At 46.1% G+C, this 15,109-nt stretch overlaps 1 protein-coding gene across 1 annotated transcript in view; it reads right to left on the bottom strand.

Annotated features, from left to right (window-relative positions):
• Positions 1 to 15,109, bottom strand: part of RNF208 (ring finger protein 208) — a 115,729-nt gene that overhangs the window by 20,876 nt on the left and 79,744 nt on the right. The gene's annotated exons all lie outside the window — the stretch shown is intronic.

The following is a 15,109-nucleotide window of genomic DNA, read 5'->3' as shown; positions in this document are numbered from 1 at the left end:
TTTCACATGCAAGAATAATGACACTGACACTGGGGATTCAGGATAATGATGGTGACACTTGGGGTACCATACAATGACACTGACAAGGTACAGGATAATGACGCTGACACTTGGGGGAACAGGATAATGATGCTGACACTCTGGGTACAGGATGACAACACTGACATTTGAGGTACAGGATAACCAGGCTGGCACTTGGTATACCGTACAATGACGCTGACACTCAAGGTACAGGATAACGACACTGACACTTGGGCTACCGCACAATCACACTGACAAGGTACAGGATAATGATGCTGACACTCGGGGTACAGTATAATGACACTAACATTTGGGGTACAGGATGAAGCCGTTGACACTGTGGGTACCGACAATGACGCTGACACTGTGGGTATGGTACAATCATGCTGATGTGGCGCCCCTGAGGGTTCAGTCGCCACAGGGGTACTGTACCTCAGAACGAGGTGTGGTATCTCCTCTCCCAGGTAAAGATGGAGTACTACACAGGACCCCAACCACACGCTCAACACTACACCACTCCAGTTCTGAAGGGGGCCTAAAGCACCATATTGCTGCCCCGGGCCTGAATGGAGGAGTTGGGGGGAACCAAAGTTAGGGGGAACCATGTAGTGAGTGAGGGTGGAGGAAGCATTTACCTAAGCACTTTACTAGACTTCTATATAACTGGAGGCCATTTTAATAACAAGGTCTTTGGTTGTGGGTCTTTGGAATGGCAAGTCAGCACAAGGCTGCAGCCCGCTGAGGGTCCACGGTTCCTGGTCTCAGGCCTCGAGACGGGAGATTGGGGCAGAGTTATAACCGGCTCTGTCCCCGGTCAGGGTCCAAGCAAGAAGGCCCAGGAGGGGAGCAGAGGAGATAGGCTCCACAGGCAAAAGGATCTCAGGGGGTGCGGACGGAGCGGAGTCGCCACCTGCATACCTTATTCTGGCCCAGCCAGAGAGACCCTGCCGCAAGAGGGGGTACCGGTCCCCGATTATCTGACTTTGCACTTTACGTCTCGGTCGGAAAAGTCCGGAGGCTTATGTGGATCCCAGGGGGATACGGACGGAGCGGAGTCGCCACCTGTATGCCCTAATCTGAGTTCATCCAGAGGGACCCGGCCTTACGCCACGTATTCACCAAAAGTCACCAATAAGGGCACCCAGTCGGTCCGGGAACTACACGTTACCCACAAGGGACATCGCAGTACCTGTAAGGGACTCAGTGGGGGACACAAGGCGGGAGAAGTTCAACAAGAGAGGAACACACTAGAGCGGGGGTCCTGACAAGTGCTCCTGAACTACCTGGAGTGTGCTGAACCCCACCCTGGCGGCCGCAGCTCGCCGTGAGACAGCAGAGAGAAGCTCTGAGCTGACTACGCACCAAAGTGAGTAAAGACTTGGATGACTTCAACTACCGCCTCTGTCTGTTCTTTCCTCCTCGGCTCTGCACCCACCAGCGCTCTATTCTACACCCTCTCTACGCTGCCCTGAGGCCTGCTCCACCTGTGGGGAGCCGCACCAACTAAGCTGCCTAAACACCGGCCTCAGAGGACTGTCGCAGCGCTGGTGACCCTCACCAGACACCACAGGTGGTGTCACGAACATTCCCTTTCCCACATAACTCCTCCCTTTCCCTTTTAAGAGTGACCCCAGGGTATGGGCCCGGGAGCCGGCCACCGCGACATCCCCCAAGATCAGGCAACCACAAGACCCGGGCGCCGAGTCGTTCCCCCATCCCCTGGGCGCGTCACTGACACTGGGGGTACATGATAATGCCGCTTACCCTGTGTGTACTGGACAATGGTGCTGACACATTGGGTATCAAACACTGATGTTAACTCCGGGAGTACTGGACAATGGCGCTAACACTCAGGGTATAGGATAATGAGGGTACAGGATAATGGCGCTGACATTGGGGGTACTGGACAATGAGACTAACACTCAGGGTACAGAATAATGACACTGACATTGGGGGTACCGGACGGTGACATTTGGGGAACAGGAAACACTGATTGCCACTGTTGGTAGAATACCTGGGCTGTCTCTGGCCTGACTATATCTAGTAGAGGAAACTGATCTTGGGAGTTGTTTGTTTTCACAGGTTCATTATTTTCCAACCACAATCACATCACATGTAGGCGGGCGACACATGCTGTTCTGACACTGTTTTCCGGGTGACACGACTCGCTGGGTGACATTGGATCACTGTGGAAATGTTGTAAACTTGTCAAATAACACTAGTCTCCTGGTGACGCTGGTGGGAGAATACTGATTACATGTACATTGAGGTACATACGTGTTTTTTATTACATTTCTGTTTTAGGCGGTGGAGGGAATTAGTAACAAAATTCCCACCATGCGTCCATGTGTTTTCTTTTGTCTTTTTATCGGTGATCTTATACATGTATTTGGTAATAGTACTTATCATGGCTGTTACAGGGACACGGGGTGATTGCTGGAGGTAAAGTCATGGCTGGAGCATACGTGGATGTGTTGAGCCTGTAGTGAGGCCTTGGTGCCATTGTTAGGGCGGGTGGTGAACTCACCTCTTGTGTTTCATTCGATAGAAATCTCGCGCGTTGCAGAGACGTCATCTGCGCGTTTCCTCGGGCAGGAGACATAAAGGCTTTTTCAGGGAATCCCGAGCTTTGTTTCACCTTTTAAATAATTAATTCTCTATATAATTTATGCCCCTGGATTGTCATCAGACCTTATGGTGTGCGACTATTGTCTGAGAGAAGAGTCTGCACCCAAAGGGAATCTCCACATCTGCGTCCTAAGGACACGCGCCTGTACCTGCACGTACCCACTATCTGCATGTGAAATCGCTTTCCAAACAGTTTGGAAACTCTACCACTTTGTATATACAGCTCTAAATCAGAGCAGTGTGTCTCCATGGTTACAGACTACAAACAAACTGTGTAGTCTGATCCAGCAGTCGTGATACTTCTGAGCTGGTGAATCCAAACCTGTCATGTGATACAGCAGACGTATACGGAATAAGGCGGCATTCACACACGCTTGTCACGGTCAGAGCATGCACCAGCGGTGGCCTGGTGTAGCTGTATGGCGCTGTACATGGCATCAGTGCAGGTGTTCCTCTCTTCCTCTAGGCCCAGGTCTGTAGTCATCTGCCCTCTACCTGGCCATTCCTCTCTGGTTTTCACCACATTCCTGTGAGCGTCTCCCTCGGTTAGGAGGGGTCCAGGCATCCACGTCTCCTCCGTCCTCCCACATTTTAAAACATTCCTCATTTTATTAATATTGGAGTCAATAAACAAGACTGCGGAGAGGCGCAGATACCGGACGCTGGAGGAGACTGCCGAAAATGCCTGACTCATCAAAAGAATTAGATTAATACAAAAATTCCTTTCATTTGGTCAGTGTATTGCTGAGCCAGTGTATCTAAGCCAATCGTGATACATTCTGCTGAGCCAGTGTTATGTGACCCTGCCTGCTAAGTTGGTGTATCTAAGTCCAGTGTACCTAAGCCTCTCCTGTATGATACTGTCAGAATATCTAAGCCTGTCATTTGTGATACTAACAAACCACTGTATTTAACCCCATAATGTGTGATACATCTGTTGAACCTGGGTATCCAAGCTTGTCATGTGTGATTCCAGTGTATATAAGCGGTACTTTTTATTGAGTCATTGTATCTAATCTTGTGTTATACTATATGTTGTAACATTGTGCTGCTATGCTGATGTATCTAAGCTTATTATGTATGATACTGTCTGCTGAGCGGCTGTATCTAATCCGGTCATGTGTTATACTGATTGTATCTAAACTTATTCTGTGTGATACTAATGAGCTGGTGTACCTAAGCAGCATTGGAAACATTGGTGTCTTATGGCAGCGGTTATCCCTCTAACGCTGTCACGTAATGGGGCACAGTGTACTTGTCCCAGGAGCTTACAATCTAAATACAGTGAATTCCTATAATGTGTGGTGTGACTGGGGCCGCGGACGTTGCATCCCTCCGCAATCTATAATTACTAATTCATCACACAATTCTGGTAATTGCAGAGAACTCATTACACCTCAGCCTGTTATTGATTACAGGAGCTCCGCTACAATCTGTAGGGCAAAGGGGCCGATCACAGAGCGCAGCCGGACCACGACACACAATTATGTAGTGCCGCATGGAAGACCACCATCTGTTTAATACCAGGCGTCGTATTGAGGAGACTAGCGGGCTGTAAAAGGCATCACATTTCTCACAGATGTATCACAAGAAATCTCCAGTGTTAAAAGAAGGTCCTATACATCCCAGGCTGTGTTCACATGCAGCGTTTTTTTCCTGTGTTTTTATGCAAATTAAAAGCTGCTTTTTATAGTACCTACAAAAGCTATGAGAATTCTGCAATTTCATGCACACACTTTTTTTTCCTGTCTGATTTTCAGAACGGCAGCGTTTTTGAAATTTGCAGCATGTCCATTCTTTAAGCGTTTTTTCACCCATTGAAAGCACCTTGTGCAAAAAAATGCAGCAGTTATTAAACATGTACTGTAGACGAAGCACATGTAATCCGCACTAAAAAACAGCATAAAAAATGACGCAAATGGGTGTACTGAACGCAGCATTTTCATAGTCAAGAGAGCAGGTTTTGGCTGCGTATGAACATAGCTTTAGATTTCCAGGATAAACTGCTGTCTGCAGTCACCACTAGGCGGAGCTCCCTGTATACAGAGATACATAAGATTCTGTCTGCAGCCACCACTAGGGGAAGCTCCCTGTATACAGAGATACATAAGATTCTGTCTGCAGCCACCACTAGGGGAAGCTCCCTGTATACAGAGATACATAAGATTCTGTCTGCAGCCACCACTAGGGGAAGCTCCCTGCATACACAGATGCATGATAAGATTCTGGCTACATCCACCACTAGGTGGAGCTCCCTGCATACAGAGATACATGATAAGATTCTGTCTGCAGTCACCACTAGGGGGAGCTCCCTGTATACAGAGATACATAAGATTCTGTCTGCAGCCACCACTAGGCGGAGCTCCCTGTATACAGAGATACATAAGATTCTGTCTGCAGCGATCACTAGGGGGAGCTCCCGGTATACAGAGATGCAGGATAAGATTCTATCTGCAGCCACCACTAGGGGGAGCTCCCTGTATACAGAGATGCAGGATAGGATTCTGTCTGCAGTCACCACTAGGGGGAGCTCACTACATACAGAGCTACATGATAAGATTCTGCCTGCAGCCACCACTAGGGGCAGCTCTCGGTATACAGAGATACATGATAAGATTCTGTCTGCAGTCACCACTAGGGGGAGCTCCCTGTATACAGATACATGATAAGATCCTGTCTGCAGCCACCACTAGGGGAAGCTCCCTGTATACAGAGATACATAAGATTCTGTCTGCAGCCACCACTAGGGGAAGCTCCCTGCATACACAGATGCATGATAAGATTCTGTCTACAGCCACCACTAGGGGGAGCTCCCTGCATACAGAGATACATGATAAGATTCTGTCTGCAGTCACCACTAGGGGGAGCTCCCTGTATACAGAGATACATAAGATTCTGTCTGCAGCCACCACTAGGCGGAGCTCCCTGTATACAGAGATACATAAGATTCTGTCTGCAGCCATCACTAGGGGGAGCTCCCGGTATACAGAGATGCAGGATAAGATTCTATCTGCAGCCACCACTAGGGGGAGCTCCCTGTATACAGAGATGCAGCATAAGATTCTGTCTGCAGTCACCACTAGGGGGAGCTCACTACATACAGAGCTACATGATAAGATTCTGCCTGCAGCAACCACTAGGAGGAGCTCTTTGTATACAGAGATACAGGATAAGATTCTGTCTGCAGCCACCACTAGGGGGAGCTCACTACATACAGAGCTACATGATAAGATTCTGCCTGCAGCCACCACTAGGGGCAGCTCTCTGTATACAGAGATACATGATAAGATTCTGTCTGCAGCCACCACTAGGAGGAGCTCCCTGTATACAGAGATACATGATAAGATTCTGTCTGCAGCCAACACTAGGAGGAGCTCTTTGTATACAGAGATACAGGATAAGATTCTGTCTGCAGCCACCACTAGGGGCAGCTCTCTGTATACAGAGATACATGATAAGATTCTGTCTGCAGCCACCACTAGGATGAGCTCTTTGTATACAGAGATACAGGATAAGATTCTGTCTGCAGCCACCACTAGGGGGAGCTCACTACATACAAAGCTACATGATAAGATTCTGCCTGCACCCACCACTAGGGGCAGCTCTCTGTATACAGAGATACATGATAAGATTCTGTCTGCAGCCACCACTAGGGGGAGCTCCCTGTAGACAGAGATACATGATAAGATTCTGTCTGCAGCCACCACTAGGATGAGCTCTTTGTATACAGAGATACAGGATAAGATTCTGTCTGCAGCCACCACTAGGGGGAGCTCACTACATACAGAGCTACATGATAAGATTCTGCCTGCAGCCACCACTAGGGGCAGCTCTCTGTATACAGAGATACAGGATAAGATTCTGTCTGCAGCCACCACTAGGGGGAGCTCCCTGTATACAGAGATACAGGATAAGATTCTGTCTGCAGCCACCACTAGGAGGAGCTCCCTGTATACCGAGATACATGATAAGATTCTGTCTGCAGCCATTACAAGTGGGAGCTCACTACATACAGAGATACATGATAAGATTCTGTCTACAGCCACCACTAGGGGGAGCTCCCTGTATACAGAGATACAGGATAAGATTCTGTCTGCAGCCATCACAAGTGGGAGCTCACTACATACAGAGATACAGGATAAGATTCTGTCTGCAGCCACCACTAGATGGAGCTCCCTGTATACCGAGATACATGATAAGATTCTGTCTGCAGCCATTACAAGTGGGAGCTCACTACATACAGAGATACATGATAAGATTCTGTCTACAGCCACCACTAGGGGGAGCTCCCTGTATACAGAGATACAGGATAAGATTCTGTCTGCAGCCATCACAAGTGGGAGCTCACTACATACAGAGATACAGGATAAGATTCTGTTTGCAGCTACCACTAGGGGGAGCTCCCTGTATATACAAATGCATGATAAGATTCCGCCTGGAGTCACCACTAGGGGGAGCTCCCAGTATACAGAGATACACCCTAAGGAAGAAGGAACACGATCCTATGAAATGCGTAGGTTGTGGATTGCAGCAAGACTCTAGCCGAAAGATAGTAACGTCACACGCCCTTTCAACACAAGCCTCATGGGCTGCAGGAACGCTACCGCCAGAGTGTCATGAGCATCACCAACGCATCGTAAGGATACATCCAGGAGATCTTACTACAGATTCTAACAGACTTACTCCCTTCAGAACTACTCGTCATTCAGCACAAGTATGGACCTTTTTACCATTCAATCTACTGAACGGTTGGCTTCAGTAAGTACTTGATCCAAGACATTACTTGCCATAGGCTCTGTGAATACTCTGGTAAGATTATTGCCCTTAGGCTATTTTCACACGCTGCGTTTTTTCAGAGTATTTTTTATGCGTTTTTTTAATGCGAATTTTTACCTGCACTTTAAAGTACCAGCAAAATCTTATGAGATTTCAGAAATCTCATACACACAGCTTGTTTTTTTTGTCCTCAGTATTTTGAGCAAAACCTTGGGTTTTGCAAAAAGGCAGCATGTCACTTCTTTCAGCGTTTCTCACCCATTGAAATAAAGGGCTGTGCCAAAAATGCTGAAATAATGCAGGTATCAGGTTTTGCTGCGTTTTTTTGTGCCAAAACCGGAGGAAGTTGCATTAGGTAATTTTTTTTGTCACTAAACTTTATCAGCATGCATAAGAGACAAATAGACAGTGACAAAACAATGTAAAAACCGCAGCAAAAACAAGGAAAACATGCTTTTTTGAGGCAGAAACTTTACTGCCAAGAGAGCCGGTTTTGCTGCAGAAAAAAACCCACAGTGAACATAGCCTTAGGCTATGTGCCCACGATGCAGAAATGAAGCATAAAATTTCTGCAGCATTTCTGCATTTCCCTGGCAGAAAAAACGCATGCGGGTTGTACATGTGTTTTTCCTGCGTAATACATGCGGATTCACTTGTATTTCCGCATGCGGATTGACAAGCGCTTTCAAAGCGATTTTAGCATCACTTGGAAAGTGCTTGACAACTACGTCACACTATATAAATCCATGCAAACGGCATGGATTTATATAGAGTGACCTTTAGAATGGTTAAAAATAAAAAAATAAATGTATACTTACCTTCCGATGGCCCGGGGTGTGCTGCTGCGCTCCTTCCTGGCTGCCGAGATATCGCGATGCCCTGTATTGAAGGACCTACCGTCACATGACTGTGACGTCACCACAGGTCCTACAGTCCAACGCGATGTGCCGGCAAAGGAGAAGGAGCGCAGCGCGGGCCGCCAGAAGGTGAATATAATCTTTATTTTTTATTTTATTCTTTTTTTTACAGTTTCTATGGTACCTGGGTGTGGAGGAGAGTCTTCTCTTCTCCACACCCGGGTACCATCCGCACATTAGAACGCGCCAATTACGCAAGTACAGATGCAGTCTTGCGGCATTGGCACGTTCTAATGCAAGTCCATGGCGGCGAAAACGCAGAGCTTCCCCAAAATTAATGGACATGCTGCGGATTTTTGAGCGCAGCATAAATGCTGCGGAAAAATCCACAGCATGGGCATTGAAAGTGCGGAATTGCATAGGGGACCATGGCAGAAGGCTTACCATGCGTTTATCATGCATTTACGCTGCGGAAATTTCCACACCAAAAACGCATGAAATACGCATAGTGGGCACACAGCCTATGTCTAGTTTTTTCTTGTGCACACCAGTGGCTGCATACACACTGTACCAGCAGTCAACAAGTGTATATTTGTGTCTTAATACACATTTATTAGTTCTTTTATTTATTCACTTATTTGCCCATATTATTTATGTACTCCTATTGTTAGCCGATAGCCTAAATAGTATATCGGTGATCTATGTGTATCTATATATAGTTATATTTTCCCTATCTTATGCATTGTGTTAGCACGGTAGTTTTCCTATCATTACTCATAAGATTCTGCCTGCAGCGAACACTAGGGGGAGCTCCCTGTATACAGAGATACATGATAGGATTCTGACTACAGCCACCACTAGGGGGAGCTCTCTGTATACAGAGATACATGATAATATTCTGTCTGCAGCCACCACTAGGGGGAGCTTACTATATACAGAGATACATGATAAGATCCTACCTGCAGGCACCACTAGGGGGAGCTCCCTGTCTACAGAGATACAAGATAAGATTCTGTATGCAGCCACCACTAGAAGGAGCTCCCTGTATACAGAGATACATGATAAGATTCTGTCTGCAGCCACTAGGGGGAGCTGCCTGTATACAGAGATACATACGATTCTGTATGCAGCCACCACTAGGAGGAGCTCCCTGTATACAGAGATACATGATAAGATTCTGTCTGCAGTCACCACTAGGGGGAGCTCTCTGTATACAGACATACAAGCTAGGATTCTGTATGCAGCCACCACTAGCAGGAGCTCCTTATATATAATAATCTCACTTATAACACAAATTATGGTAAAAGATTCACATTTAATACTTCTACCTACTTTATCAAAATAAACTAGACTGAGAGCAGATACAATCCATACAGTGGCGTACCACCAATGGCGGCGGGCCACGCCACTGCTATGAGGCCTGTGAGCCGGGGGGGCCCTGCACTGGCCCCTTATAGCACCGGGCCCGACCTGCGCCCGTCAGCTCCCACACTGCCCGGACGCCCGAACAGAATGATGGGGGTGGAAGCATCTGCTGACGCTCCCTTCTTCATCATCATTGCTCGCGCTGACGGTTGGAGGAGGCCCAGTGCGAGCAATGATGATGGAGGAGGGAGCGTCAGCAGACACTTCCACCCCCATCATTCTTCCTCGGCGTCTGATGTGTCAGAGCTGCGGGAGCGATGACATCATTACAGGGCGCCCACTGCTCTGAGATGTCCGGCACGTCACACCGCACGCTGAGGAGACTGGAGTATCGGCTGGAACCAGGAAAGGTGAGTATTGTATTTTTTTAAATCAGTGACCGGTGGCCATAATACAGTATGGGGGGTGCATTATATTGTGTGGAGGACCATGGGGGGAGTGCATTATACTGTATAGAGGACCATGAGGGTAAATTATATTGTGTGGAGGACCATGGAGGAGGTGCATTATACTGTATAGAGGACCATGAGGGTACATTATACTGTATGGAGGACCATGAGGGTAAATTATATTGTATGCAGGACCATGGGGGTGCATTATACTGTATGGAGGACCATGAGGGTGCATTATTCTGCATGGAGGATGATGGGGGTGCATCATACTGTATAGAGAACCATGGGGGTACATTATACTGTATGGAGGACCATGAGGGTAAATTATATTGTGTGGAGGACCATGGGGGTGCATTACACTGTATGGAGGACCATGAGGGTGCATTATACTGTATGGAGGACCATGGGGAGAGCATTTTATTATATGGAGGACCATGGGGAGAGCATTATATTCTATGGAGGACCATGGGGGGCGCATTATACTATATGGAGGACTATGGGGCGTGCATTGTACTATATGGAGGACCATGGAGAGTGCATTATATTCTATGGAGGACCATGGGGAGTGCATTATACTATATGGAGGATTATGGGGAGCACATTATTGTATATGGAAGGCTATTTGGGGCCATTATAATATGTGAGGGTCCATTATACTGTATGCAAGCAATTATACAGTGTGAAGGTTTGTGTGGGGTCCATCATACTGTGTGGGGGCCATTATACTGTTTGGGGGACTAGTGCAGGCCATTATACTGTATGTAGGCCCATTAAACTGCATGGAGGACTGTGTGGGGGTCACAGTTGGGGGATCATACTGTGTTGGGGTCACCATACTTTGCCTTGGGAGATGAAGTGGGGTACAGTAGGGTCATTATACTGTGTGTGTGGAGGAATTCACCATGGTATCATACCATGTTTGGGGGGCACTTTTGTTTGCATAATACTTTATGGGGGCAATGAAAGAGGAATCTAGGACTTCAGCAGGAGAAAAATTACTATGTAAAGGCTGGAAAGTTGTGAGATCTGCTCTTCTGTGACCCCAACATTTATTTTTATTTTTTGGGGGTGGAGGGGGGGGGGCAATTAGAACTTCTGCTATTGGGCCCCATGATTTCTAGGTATGCCCCTCAATCCATATATACCTAAACACTGAACTGTAGCCGTATCACTCCGTCTTGATTCGGTAGGAACAAATCTGGACAATTTTAAGATTCTCAAACAAAAAAAGTTTTGAGAACTACTTCTGAATTTATTGTCTTCGCCTATAAATAGAAAGTGTTATACAGTTGAGTCCCCATCCTCCTCCATCATAGGTTGTTTTCTTTAAGGGTGGGTAAACACCGCTGGCTATGAGGTCAAGGGAGGTAATTTAAGAATGAGTGGAAGCGGGAACGCCTGGCGTAGCACAGCATGAAGTCACTGTGTGAGCGCTACACTGACTCCTGTGTTATATCCCAACCAGACGCTGGGCTACAGACACTGAGCAAGTGCTCCACATAGGATCTCACAATCCTATAGAGTCAGCCCTGTGTACTCAGCTCCTTAGCACAGGCTGCATCACCCACTAGTGATGATGAATATTGATGCTGAGAGTGACGCTGTAGGGCACCAGCCAGTAAGACACCGTTTAGCGAGTGAATTCCTGGCACCTGCCCCTCCACTAGAAAGTGCCAAACCTACCATCTATCCAAGAGTGACCCAGGGCTGGAGTATCTAATCTTATCATGTGTGATACTGTATGCAGAGCTGTGTATCTAATCGTATAATGTGTGACACTGTCTGCTGAGCTGTGTATCTAATCCCATCATGTGAGATACTGTCTGCAGAGCTATGCATCTAATCATGTGTGATACTGTCTTCTGAGCCGTGTATCTAATCCCATCATGTGTGATACTGTCTGCAGAGCCATGTATCTAATCATGTGTGATACTGTCTGCTGAGCCGTTTATCTATTCCCATCATACAGTACAGACCAAAAGTTTGGACACACCTTCTCATTTAAAGATTTTTCTCTATTTTCATGACTTTGAAAATTGTACATTCACACTGAAGGCATCAAAACTATGAATTAACACATGTGGAATTATATACTTAACAAAAAAGTGTGAAACAACTGAAATTATGTCTTTTATTCTAGGTTCTTCAAAGTAGCCACCTTTTGCTTTGATGACTGCTTTGCATACTCTTGGCATTCTCTTGATGAGCTTCAAGAGGTAGTCACCGGAAATTGTTTTCACTTCACAGGTGTGCCCTGTCAGGTTTAGTTAGTGGGATTTCTTGCCTTATAAATGGGGTTGGGACCATCAGTTGTGTTGTGCAGAAGTCTGGTGGATACACAGATGATAGTCCTACTGAATAGACTGTTAGAAATTGTATTATGGCAAGAAAAAAGCAGCTAAGTAAAGAAAAATGACTGGCCATCATTACTTTAAGAAACGAAGGTCAGTCAGTGCGAAAAATTTGGCAAACTTTGAAAGTGTCCCCAAGTGCAGTTGCAAAAACCATCAAGCGCTACAAAGAAACTGGCTCACATGAGGACCGCCCCAGGAAAGGAAAACCAAGAGTCACCTCTGCTTCTGAGGATAAGTTTATCTGAGTCACCAGCCTCAGAAATCGCAGGTTAACAGCAGCTCAGATTAGAGACCAGGTCAATGCCACACAGAGTTCTAGCAGCAGACACATTTCTTCAACTACTCTTAAGAGGAGACTTTGTGCAGCAGGCCTTCATGGTAAAATAGCTGCTAGGGAACCACTTCTAAGGACAGGCAACAAGCAGAAGAGACTTGTTTGGGCTAAAGAACACAAGGAATGGAAATCAGACCAGTGGAAATCTGTGCTTTGGTCTGATGAGTCCAAATTTGAGATCTTTGGTTCGAACCACCGTGTCTTTGTGTGACACAGAAAATGTGACCGCATGGACTCTACATGCCTGGTTCCCACCGTGAAGCATGGAGGCGGAGGTGTGATGGTGTGGGGGTGCTTTGCTGGTGACACTGTTGGGGATTTACTCAAAATTGAAGGCATACTGAACCAGCATGGCTACCACAGCATCTTGCAGCGGCATGCTATTCCATCCAGTTTGCGTTTAATTGGACCATCATTTATTTTTCAACAGGACAATGACCACAAACACACCTCCTGGCTGTGTAAGGACTATCTGACCAAGAAGGAGAGTGATGGGGTGCTACGCGAGATGACCTGGCCTCCACAGTCACCACACCTGAACCCAATCGAGATGGTTTGGGGTGAGCTGGACCGCAGAGTGAAGGCAAAAGGGCCAACAAGTGCTAAGCATCTCTGGGAACTCCTTCAAGATTGTTGGAAGACCATTTCCGGTGACTACCTCTTGAAGCTCATCAAGAGAATGCCAAGAGTGTGCAAAGCCGTCATCAAAGCAAAAGGTGGCTACTTTGAAGAACCTAGAATATAAGACATATTTTCAGTTGTTTCACACTTTTTTGTTAAGTATATAATTCCACATGTGTTAATTCATAGTTTTGATGCCTTCAGTGTGAATGTACAATTTTCATAGTTATGAAAATACAGAAAAATCTTTAATTGAGAAGGTGTGTCCAAACTTTTGGTCTGTACTGTATGTGATACTATATGCTGAGCTGTGTATCTAATCCCATCATGTGTGATACTGTCTGCTGAGCTGTGTATCTAATCCCATCATGTTATACTGTCTGCAGAGCTATGTATCTAATCATGTGTGATACTGTCTGCTGAGCCTTTTATCTATTCCCATCATGTTATACACTGTGTGCAGAATTATTAGGCAAGTTGTATTTTAGATGATTATTTTTATTATTGATCAACAACTATGTTCTCAATCAACCCAAAAGACTCAAATATCCAAGCTTAATATTTTTGGAAGTTGGAGTGGTTTTTTTTTAGATTTGGCTATCTTAGGAGGGTATCTGTTTGTGCAGGTAACTATTACTGTGCAGAATTATTAGGCAACTTAATAAAAACCAAATATAATCCTATCTCACTTGTTTATTTTCACCAGGTAAACCAATATCAGTGCACAAAATTTAGAAATAAACATTTCTGACATGCAAAAACAAAAACCAAAAAAATTAGTGATGAATATAGCCACCTTTCTTTATGATGACACTCAACAGCCTTCCATCCATAGATTCTGTCAGTTGCTTGATCTGTTTTTGATCAACATTGCGAGCAGCAGCCACCACAGCCTCCCAGACACTGCTCCGAGAGGTGTACTGTTTTCCCTCCCTGTAGATCTCACATTTTATGATGGACCACAGGTTCTCTATGGGGTTCAGATCAGGTGAACAAGGGGGCCATGTCATTATTTTTTCTTCTTTTAGACCTTTACTGGCCAGCCACGCTGTGGAGTAGTTGGATGCATGTGATGGAGCATTGTCCTTCATGAAAATCATGTTTTCCTTGAACGATACCGACTTCTTCCTGTACCACTGCTTGAAGAAGTTGTCTTCCAGAAACTGGCAGTAGGTCTGGGAGTTGAGCTTCACTCTATCCTCAACTCGAAAAGGTCCCACAAGTTCATCTTTGATACCAGCCCATACCAGTACCCCACCTCCACCTTGCTGGCGTCTGAGTCGGAGTGGAGCTCTCTGCCCTTTACTGATCCAGCCTCTGGCCCATCCATCTGGCCCATCAAGAGTCACGCTCATTTCATCAGTCCATAAAACCTTTGAAAAATCAGTCTTAAGATATTTCTTGACCCATTCTTGACGTTTTATCTTATGTTTCTTGTTCAAAGGTGGTCATTTTTCAGCCTTCCTTACCTTGGCCATGTCCCTGAGTATCGCACACCTTGTGCTTTTTGATACTCCAGTAACGTTGCAGCTCTGAAATATGGCAAAACTGGTGGCGAATGGCATCTTGGCAGCTTCACGCTTGATTTTCCTCAATTCATGGACAGTTATTTTGCGCCTTTTTTGGCCAACACGCTTCTTGTGACCCTGTTGACTATTTGCCATGAAACGCTTGAATGTTCCGTGATCACGCTTCACAAGT

The sequence above is a fragment of the Phyllobates terribilis genome, unplaced genomic scaffold (genome assembly GCF_046119375.1).
Source record: "Phyllobates terribilis strain yellow unplaced genomic scaffold, ASM4611937v1 Scaffold_7__3_contigs__length_470593459, whole genome shotgun sequence".
NCBI lineage: Eukaryota > Metazoa > Chordata > Amphibia > Anura > Dendrobatidae > Phyllobates > Phyllobates terribilis.
The sequence above is the reverse complement of the archived record's forward strand: the minus strand, read 5'-3'. Positions and strand labels throughout refer to the sequence as shown.